Raw genomic sequence first — 11,307 nt, 5'->3', positions numbered from 1 at the left:
ATGGGTTGTATGACATAGAAGAATGTTCCAGAAGATGATGCATGGCGGATTGTGATTAGTTGACATCTTTCATGGGCCTATGGGTCAATAGGCTTGGCCCATTAGTTTTTTTAGGTCTGATCCCTCAAGTATATAGGGATGCATGCTAGGTCATTTTGTATCTTAAATTGTAGAGTGATAGGCGAATCTCTGTGAAATTGTACTTGTAACCTCTGTTTGAGAGCTCTGAAATAAAGAATACTCCCTTCCTGCTCGTGAACGTAGGTCACCTTGACTGAACCACGTAAATATTGTGTCTTGCGTGCTTATAGTTTTGCTGGTTATCCACTTTACATCCTAACACACCTTCTTTTAGCTCATAATGCTCAAACTAGGGTTAGGGTTTCATGGAAGGGTGTTGGAGAGGTGGAGTCTAAGAATAGAATGGGTTTGGGGAAGTTAAGGAGCTTAAATAGGGCTCAAACCACGAAAATAGGGTTTGGGCACTGATTGCGTACGCCCTGTGTACTTAGGATGCCTTAGTACGTTCGACGTACGCAGCTTAACCCAAAACCGTCCAAACTTCAAACAGTCATAACTTCTTCGTTTCAACTCCGATTTCGACGATCTTTATATCCACAGAAAGGTATTAAGGAGATCTACAACCCTATCTAATTACTTTTAACCTAAAACACATCGAAATAAAATCCATAATTCATAAAAGAAGTCTGAAACACTACTTTTCTCATTTTACCCTTTGACTCCAAAGCACAAACCGAACTCTTGGATCACACAAACTACATTACCCACATCCAAATGGGTCTAAACCTCTCATTACCAAAGCCCAAAGCTTATGATACTTGATCTTCTGTTCACGGTCCCGAATTATGAAACGACCTGAAACAGGGTGTTACAATTCTCCTTCACTTAAATTAGATTTCGTCCTCGAAATCATTAGTTACTATTTCTTCTACTGAACCAAACGATCCTGACTGAACTCCCTGAATCACGAAGATGACGGGGAAATTACAATTTTGAGGGTTGAGAAATATAGAATTCTGTTTTTAGATGTCTGGGAAATTTTTGTTGAATTTCCCTCGATTACAATTTTGGTCTCTTTGTTATATAAAATGGGCGAGTCCATAGGTTTCTTTGATTAATAATTGTATCTTTATTTAATTTTTGTTTTTTTAGTCTATTTTGTCTTTTGTTATTTTTTTATTAATTTTATTTGATTTATTCATCATTATTATAATCATTACAAAAACATTATAAATAAAAATAATAATAAAGCAAAGTTTGTTTTTATTAATCATCGAATATATACTAACAATTTGAGTATTACAATTGCACGATGCATTATGCGTATTATGCAAAACATAAACATTTAGTCGAGCACTATACAATGTTTCCCGAACGAACGTTCTGATCTGTATATAAGCTAATATGACAAAAATGTAGGCATTAGATGCGCTCCTTGTAAATCAACCATCACATAATGGTTACCGTGAACATGGACGATCTCAAAAGATTCATGATTTGGGATGTCGTGGGGGCCATTCCAAAGTGGGAACCATATTGTAGAACTTTTTTTGCTCGGATAATGAATGATAACAACATATATGCTAGTAATGATAAAAGTAATGTCTTGGCATAATCAATAAATATTTGGATGTCGTAAAACCCGATCGAACGAAATTCAAGGAGAAAGAGCAATAGACCGTTATATAAATTTGACCGAATCTTATGTCAATAATCTTCACTATGACCGAATTTGATGTCAATAAATCAGTGTGTACTCTCTATGGTGTCTTATTAGCTCATTGCATAAATCATTTGGATTTATAAATCTGACCAAATTTGATGTTAATGATCTTCACTATAACCAAGAGAAAGAGCAATAGCCCAAAATTCACAATTTTCATCTCCTTTTATATCTTTAACGTGCTCGATATATGGACGAAATTCATGTGGAATTGAATTTTCTTTATTTGAATCGACCATAATTAGTAATTAATAATTAATAGGGGAATTAAATCTAAGTGAAAGTACTTGTTTCTCTTGATTTCTAAAATCTTTTTCTTTTTATTTAAAGATTCAAATTCCCTAATTTACCTTTTTACTATTTAATCAAGAATTAAGTTTTCTTTATTTGATTATACTCGTTCCCCAAGTGTTCGATTAGGTACCTATATTGTCATTCGATTAGGTACACTTGCCTGCTTGTGTAAAAATTTTTGTTCATTTCCTTAAGTAACTAATAGCTTAATTTGAAAAAACTTGAATGGCCTTGTGTTCTAAAGTGGGGAACTTGTTTTTTCCGGTACTACTCGGTATATATTATGCAAGTTATGGAATGTTGGCCATTAACTAAGAATTGTGCAAGTTATGGAATGTTGGCCATTAACTAAGAATGGTGATATTATTATTTCTACTATATGATATAAATTGTTGATGTGCGTGTGTGACGTGCACCTGAAAAGTTGGGTTATTTTGGTAGGATAAGTATAGGTGTGAGGTATGCATATGAATATCTTCTAAATGATATAATGTGCCTTTGCAATGTTTTCTTACATGAGATTTTCTAACATGTGCCATAAGGACACACTCAAACATCATTAATTGAGCTATTAATTATGGAGAATATTACCATAATTAAATGTGAAATTCATTAATTATAGAAAATATTGTTCATAATTAATGCATTTCACATTTAATTTTGGTAATATTTTCCATAATTAATAGTTCTTATGTATGCCCTTAGGGCACATATTAGAAAATCTCTTTTTACATTTATTAGGCATGTATGGTAAGGTTTATAATAAACATAGCAACATGCCATAGCAAATGCTTAACAAAGAAAGTATTGTTTGCACTTTGAATGGGAATCAAACTCACATCGCTCAAGATTAATGGATTATGTTTCATTTCCAATTCCAAAACATGAACTTCAATTCCCAAACATAACCATTAACCCCGTTACGTTTTTGGTTACAGTTCTTCATTTTCAGACTTTATTCTACAAGAATATTTTAGGTACTTCACAAAGCGTTCTTCAAGTTTTTATGCAATTTCTTGATTAGCCTTATCTCTCGAATATATAACTTATTTCACCTTTCTTATTTTTTTTTACTCCGTGTGTGATTTCTGAGAGTGTTTTGATTTTGTTTTATTTTAGGATTGTATTCTGAATAAGCAATGCCCTTTTTTTCAATGGTTTACGTATATAATCATTTTTTTAAACACTCCAAAAAGTGCTTATCAACATATCTTTTTGTCGATACACAAGCTAATCCAAACACTTTTTTAAAAAACTTTGTTTTACTACTGTATTAGTTAATACACTCTTTTATTAAAGTGTTTTTTGTTTCAAAACTTAATCCCAAATACGCCCTAAACTATAGTTGTTGGTATGATGTGCAACTAAAATATAGTTGTGAAATTATGGTTGTGATACACTCTTGTTAGTATGATGTACACTGAAATTATGGTTGTGATATGATTGTATCCTTTTGTTAGTGTGTTGAACACCGTAAGCATGTATAAAAGTCTTAAACACAAGAAAAGAATATTTGGTTTTACTTTATACTAGTTTTGGGGCATTATACTTTGGTTTCACTTCCTTTTGTTCATCAATATTAATTCATGTTTTGACTTTGAAGACCCAAATCTTTAGTCTTTGGATCAACATAAAGTTGCTTTTTTGGAGGATATGTGAGGCTAAACTGAGTGCATCTTTGTCCTCATCATCTTCATCGGAGTAATCAAAGACAGCCCTCTTCTATTATTGCCTTCACCATCAATTAACAGACCACTAAGAAATTGAGACTAAAGCTACTCATGAATCTATTATCAGCTTAGGTTTTGGTTGACAGCAACAAATTTATAAGAGTAAATGTTACCACCAACAATAATGCACAAGAAAAAGTTATTCGATACCTGTGGGAATGCGTTTGTCAGATCCAAGGAAGCCATGAAATCTTGATAGAGGAGTTTGAATCATGTTGTATGGTAAATGTCTTTCTATTAAGAACTTCCTTATCCCAAAATTCTGAGCAATTTGTGGCGATTGCTGCTGTTTGCATGGGATCATCTTTAGGAACAAGTACAACTCTAGCTCTGAACCTATGCTGAGCTCTATCAAACAACAAACTATCCCCCACAGAAAATGAAATCATATTGTATGTTGAATTCAAGTATCCTGTGCGCCTCAGTGAACTGAAGGAAACATATCCTACATACGTGTCATGAAAAGAAGACTCAAGTGTTTGATTAGATTCCTGCCAGAACTCAGATTGAAAATCTTCATCTACACCCTGCTTGATAATTATATTAAAGCGCCGATACTGATTGTTGCATTTAGCGAACATCAAAATCCCAGAAAAGTGATTGTACCAATTGTGTGGAAGCTGCATATTATAAGTCTTCACCCAGTCGAACCAACGTACAGACGCCCCCATCCAAATGTCAATGTTTGAAAGGTTGATACTCATAAAGTAATCTTTGGCATTTCCCTGCCACAAAACAAACACATTCGATTATGATTATCCTTATTCTTTAATGTTTTGCTTTATATATATATATATATATATATATATATATATATATATACAAAAAGCATGAAAATGAAAAGCCAAACCTGGAGCATGGTGTTTAGTAATACGTCACCATCAAGTGGACCAAGTTTGTTGTACCCCCACAATGAGAATTTCCACAACCATTTACAGTTTGAAATATCTCCAAGGGTTTCAAGTGACATACAACCATCCGCTAGAACAACAGCTATACTTGATGGCAGCTCCAACAATTCTACAAGATTGAAGCAGTATGACACATTGAGACATTTCAGTCGAGGAATTCGACTAAAATTTAATCTTGAAAACTTATTCCCATGTAGATCGAGTTCTTGCAAGTTAGGAAACTCTCAAACAGCAGTAGAGTTGATGTCTCCATCTCCCAAAAAGCAACCACTGAGATCCAACTTTCTCAAGCATCCATTAAAAAAGCGTAGCCCTACGTGGTTTATGTTGTGAGGAAGAAAAGGCTCTGGGAGATGTTCTACATTCTCCATACTTTGCTGAATCCTTGAAGAATTAAAAAGTTGGCTGCAGTTTGAGAGTTTAAGAGTCTCAAGTTTCTTCGACTGGGTAATGGGTGGAAGCATCTGAAGATTCAAACAACCGTCTATCACTACGTAAACTAGCTTTTCCAAATGCCCAAATGATGGATGAATTTCTATTAATTTTCCACATCCCCTAATCATGAATCTTTCAAGGTTCCGAAGCCCATCAAAATTAGGTGTCTTCATTAGGTTTGGCATTAGATCAAGCTTTATCGTCCTCAAATTTGGTAGATACTGTAAATACAAGTGCACATAAGTCAAAAGTTTGCTAACATAATAAATCCATTCTAGCCATTTACGATAAGAAGTACCTTATAACCCTCCCAAATTTGTGTTTCCTTGAGGCCAGAAAATATCAGACAACACAGCTCCATTGGTGAAAAAATTTCTGGTAATGTAGATGTCAATCCAAAGCTCAGATCAATCCACCGAAGTTTCTTCATGTTTGCAATGACCTTCAGACAACACAGCTCCATTGGTGAAAAAATTTCTGGTAATGTAGATGTCAATCCAAAGCTCAGATCAATCCACCGAAGTTTCTTCATGTTTGCAATGACCTGAAGAAAAACTTGTGATTCGCGAGTACTTCTTAGACACCAATAATTTATAGCTTCAATCTTGTCCAGGTTCTGGGATCAAGGAATGAAATTGTGTCAGGATATATATATATATATATATATATATATATATATATATATCACGAAAAGCTAGTTTTAACAATTACCTCCATTGCATCCATAGCACATATATTTAAAACATCTTCCCTCTTCCAAACTCGACTATGTTTTTCGGGATTGTTAGGGTGCCCCCCTCTAACAATGTAGTGTGCCATTTCTTCTACCAAATCATGCATACTAAATCTTTTATTCGAAATAGTTATGAGAGCTTTTTGTATCAACACCTTTATGCCTATAACAGGGTGAAAACCACAAGCATCAAGTATCATCATCATCTTTTCATCTTTATAATCATGCCCTTTAAAGAAACATGCAATATCAAGGAACAACTCTCTCTCCACAGGTGTAAGTCCATCGAAGTGATACGGACCCATCCCATACTAGGCCCGCATCATGCCATAAGCCCAAGTGTAGAACTCACTCCCAAAAGCCAGCTTGTAGGAGGAGGGGACACCTAGACTTATAAGCCACCAACTTATAGTACTTTCGGCCGATGTGGGATCATAGCTGATTTTTAGCTTTTCCAAAATATTAGCATCTGGAATTTCTTTCAATCTAGCCAAGGCACACCTCCACTCATTCATATCTTTGTCGCATAGAAAACGACCCAGAACTCTAAGTGCTAATGGGAGCCCACAGGCATAAGAAACCACATCTTTTGAAAGCAACTCATAATCTTCTGTAGGATTCTGACCCTGGGGTGCATGTTTACAAAAAAGCTTCATAGCCTCGTCATCGTTTAACAAGCTAATTTTGTGTATAACATCTACTCTGTGTCCACTTAATACATGCTCATCTCTAGTTGTGATTATTATCCGGCTTCCTTCACCGAACCAATCATGTGATCCAACTAACTGTTCTAGCTGCTCAAGGTTGTCAACATCATCAAGCACAATCAACACCTTCCTATGGTGTAACCTATCCTTTATCATGCGCCTTCCTTCTTCAACTCTTCCTACTTGCACTAGCTTTTGTTTCAAAACCCCAGAAAGAATTTCTGCTTGCATGTTTTCAAGACCATTCTTTTTAATTGATTCCTCCCGGATATTTTTTAGAAAGCAACAACCATCGAACTTACTAGAAATTTCATCATAGATAGAAGAGGCAAGAGTAGTCTTGCCACCACCCCAACTCCCCATATTCCAATCATTCTCTTACCACCAAACCCAATTTGTAACTTTGATATAAAATCTTGCATGCGAGACTCTACTCCAATCAGGTTGTCATCCACACTTGAAGTTATTGGACGCAACCTATGAGAAATTATGTCAACAATTTCTTTAATGCACTTTGACTCATGCCTGCAAATTGGATATATAAGGATCATTAAAACATGCTCAGAATGAAAAATAGCCCTATTATATACTACTACCCTCGACAATGTCTACTTTGTGTATACTTAGCAAATGTCAATCTCCTGTAGTAGTGATTATAATATTTGGCTCTTATCAAGTGATCTAGTTTTAGCCTTTGTGTATCAATTAAGGTCATCAACATCATCCAGAATAATCAAAGCATTTGTATGACAGCCTACTTATTATCATCACTCTGTACTACCTGGTGTGTTTTCATAATAGCTAATAGAACTTCTTCAGATCATACTTGTTGTTTCCCTTCTAAAATATAGATATTTTTATTGGTGTACTGCATAGCACGGGTATAATTATTTTCATCATTAATTCTTTATACATAACTAGTTGTTCTCTAGAAACATGTATCATCAAGAATTTGGCTTTGTCCTTTTAATAACTTATAAGGATCTAGTATAAATGACTTATAGTAGATGAACACACATATTTTAAGCATAAAAAGTACACAAACCAAGAAGGAGATTAATTACCCGTTGGCAATGTGTTGGGGTTCCCATCCAGAAAGGTTACTTGCATCCACAAGTGCTTTTCTCCAAGATTCAACCTTGGTCTTGTTTTCCAACTCATGTTTAGCAAATGCTTCTCCATATTTTCGTTTTTGTTTCCGCACTTCAGAGGGATCCACATCATAGAATATGGAAATAACGATTTGGTCTCTCATATCCTTGCATTTCATGATATGTACAAGTTCATCTAAGCACCATGAAGAATCAGCATAGTTTTTAGAGAATATGATGACAGCAATTTGTGATTCTTCAATGGCCTTCTCAAGGGATGGGGCAATTGATTCTCCCCGAGGAAATGTTTCATCGTCCTTGTAAGTGTAGATCCCCTGTTGTACAAGAGCCGTGTAGAGATGATCAACAAAAGTCTTACGAGTATCTTCTCCTCTAAAACTAAGAAAAACATGGTACTTCCACAACTGAGAAGAAAAGGCCATAGCAGAAGGAGATGAAGATGAAGATGCCATTGATATGTTGATTTGTTGAGATAGACTGTATGCAGTTTGAGTACTTCAATGATGAAATATTATAACTGAGGTGTGAGTTTCCACTACCTGTTATCATGTAGAAAAACATCTTCAGAACTCATAATTGAAGTAATTGGTTGCCATTTAGAGAACCTCATAACCAGTCCTTAATTGTTTTTTTTCCCGTTGTTTTGTCAATAAAACTCCTTTGATAAATAATGCAAGTTATGAATTTATGATTCAAAAGACGGATATGAACTGATGTAGGTGTTGTAAGTTAGTTGTCACACCACATTATACAAATTGACGTTTTATTATTAATTCTACATTGGGATTTTTCTTAAAATAAGTGGATGAAATTTCCCAGCAACACCAAGCTTTGGCAGACTCCTTTTCTAAACTCTTCAGTTTGCAAGCTTATGCATCAATTTCCATAGGATTTGTTCCTTAATTTCTTATTTCAACTTGAATTGATTTGAGTATGTAGATACCTTTCCTCAACCCCTTCACTCTTCTCTGTCAATTCTCTTCAATGCCCAACTTTAGATCCTTAACACATGTTTATACCTAATAACCACGCGATCAACATGAAAATGAAGTGTTCAAATAGTTTACCTAATCTTGTGTATTCCGTTAGTTAGTGCCGTATACTTAGGCCTTATTCCCCCTTCCTACTGTGTATAAATACCTGTACAATTTCTGTATTCAGAATTCAATTCAATCAATACAATTACAACAGTGTAGCAAACAAGCATCTTAATCACTAACCAGCCTAAATTCGAAACACCAGAATTGGTAATCAGTAAATGACTGGTATCTTTGATCTAAATATAATGTTTAAATGTCCCCTCTTAAAGGATCGTTTAAATTCCCTATTACCCTGTTTGATTCTCTTTTTCTATCCACAACAAATACACATTCTTAGATTCATTTTCCCACTAATTCCTTTCGTTCATGACATCCACAACAGCTCATGAACTTCACAAATTGTTTAATTTTATCATCTAACTACACTAATTCAAAAACTTCAAAGATATGACTAGATTACGTCAAAATACGTTTCCGACATTCCAGATCGACATTTTTCTTACCAGTTAATGAATTTAATCAATAAGTCCTATAGAACTTTATTAACACATCAATTTATTTATTGACAACTTATTCTTCATCAATTTATCAGTTTCAGAACGAACCTCAAATTCTCAGCAACGCCAGATTTTAGCAGAAGCCCTTTCTAAGATTTTACTTTGCAATCAACTCACCGCTTACACTTCAATTCCCGTAGAGTTTCTTCAGTCATTTGTTCTTTAAGCTGGGATCGATCTGAGTTAGGCTGATTATTTCATCCAGCGCTCGACTCCTCTCTCATCTCACAAGTCACAACTCTTTAGATACATCGGTCAACGAGAGAGTCAAAATAATGACAAATAAATTTATTCAGGTTTAGAAGTTTCAATATTTAGTCCCCACATTTCTCCATTTTACATTCTTACCTTCAAAACCTTAAAATTTTCACGTCCCCAAAAAATATACTTTCAAGTTTAGAAGTTTCAACATTTAGTCCCCATATTTCCACATTTTATATTTTCACCTCCAAAACCTTAAAACTTGATCACAGCCCAAAATTATACCTTCAAGTTTAGAAGTTTTAACATTTAGTCCCCGCACTTCTATATTTTACATTCTCACCTCTAAAACCTTAAAGTTCGATCACGTCCCAAATAAATATACAACAAGAGAGACTATTCGGTAGAAATTAAACTATTAAGATGCTTGAATGATTCAATGTTGTTTGTTAATAGTTGTTGAACGGATATGTTATTCGAGTGATATTCGTCGGTCGAACAACCTTTGTAGGCATATGTTCACGCCATGTTTAAGGATATTATTCTTTTTCTTTCTTAATCAAATTTTATAAATCATAACTCAATTTTAATTTTTAGAACATAACAAAAAAACAATATCAAACTTCATAAATTGTAAAGCCTTTTTAAGAAAAAATAAATAAATAACATAAAAAATAAAAAATAAAGTTACCATTTTTTAACATTATGTAACACCCTTCGCTAGGGCTTAATTGTAAAACCCTTTTAAGAAAATATTTTAGTTTTAAAACCCTTAATTGTAAAACCCTTTTAAGAAAATATTTTAGTTTTAAAATAATGAGGTTGTTTACAATCAACACATCAAAACACTTGTTCAACCCACCACACAAGTTGTGCTCTTCACAAAATCCAAGCTAAAGTCTTCCACTTCTCACCTCTATGTTCAACCTGAGCATATTTCAAAAAATACTCGATGTGGATTCACTTTGAATAAGATAGCAATCTAACTTACTCAAATCAGCCTTTGATAAACCATATAAAATCAATTTCCAAAAGATGTAGGGGTTCCATGACCCAAATCTTTTCAAAATTATTTCAATCATATTGGGGTTTATTTACCCAAAACAAGTTTGACAATACTATTTCAATAAATTGGGATTTAGTGACCCAAATTAAGTTAAGCATAACCATTTCAAGTAAGTTGGGATTTAACGACCCAAATCGAGTTAAAGAAACCATTTCAAATAAGTTGGGATTTAATGACCCAAATCAACTTTCCAAACAACCAACAACCTTAAATTGTGTTTGTGTGTGTACGTGTACGTGTGTTTTGGTTGAAAGCACAAGTTCATTAAAGTAAATTGGTACCAATGATCATTTAACGGTAATAATCCAAAAGAAAATGTTGAGGGAGAGAACTAGGAACTATCAAATAGTAAAAGAGAGAATGGGTTTACAAATAACTATGCAATTTTTGTGAAAACGTCCCTTATGCTCAACACAATACAAAAGGGTTAAAGTATGAGAATTGCATGAGTTTGAAAAAATTTATGTTTAGCTTGTATTCCCCCCTGAAAACGTTAAAAATACGGAAAATGTAGGGGTATGAACTCACCTTGAGCGAGTGGTTTTCACGAAAGTCCGGTACGAGATGTTGAGTGTCTAATGAAACCTCGAACTCAACTTGATCATAATACATGTAATGCCACACACATAGGAGTCAAATGAAGGTTTTTCACTACTAAAAACCATTGGAATTCACTGTAGATACTTGAAACTATGTGTACCAAGTGATAGGACCTTGCAGGATTGAGTATAGGGGGTGTATGGCCACCTTGAGTGTGTGTGCGGCCACGGGTGTGCG

At 34.4% G+C, this 11,307-nt stretch overlaps 1 pseudogene across 1 annotated transcript; it reads right to left on the bottom strand.

Annotated features, from left to right (window-relative positions):
* Window positions 1–3,740: 3,740 nt before the first annotated feature.
* Window positions 3,741–9,506, bottom strand: LOC145129148 (TMV resistance protein N-like; annotated as a pseudogene). Its single transcript, XR_013717321.1, has 7 exons — window positions 9,312–9,506; window positions 8,610–8,806; window positions 7,619–8,205; window positions 5,826–7,079; window positions 5,413–5,730; window positions 4,619–5,335; window positions 3,741–4,493 (listed from the first exon to the last, which is right to left on the bottom strand). The product of XR_013717321.1 is annotated as a TMV resistance protein N-like (transcript).
* Window positions 9,507–11,307: the final 1,801 nt, after the last annotated feature.

Source organism: Lactuca virosa, chromosome 8 (genome assembly GCF_052849685.1).
Source record: "Lactuca virosa cultivar CGN04683 chromosome 8, Lactuca_virosa_CGN04683_v6, whole genome shotgun sequence".
Taxonomy (NCBI): Eukaryota; Viridiplantae; Streptophyta; class Magnoliopsida; order Asterales; family Asteraceae; genus Lactuca; species Lactuca virosa.
This window is presented reverse-complemented; position numbering and strand designations above follow the sequence as displayed.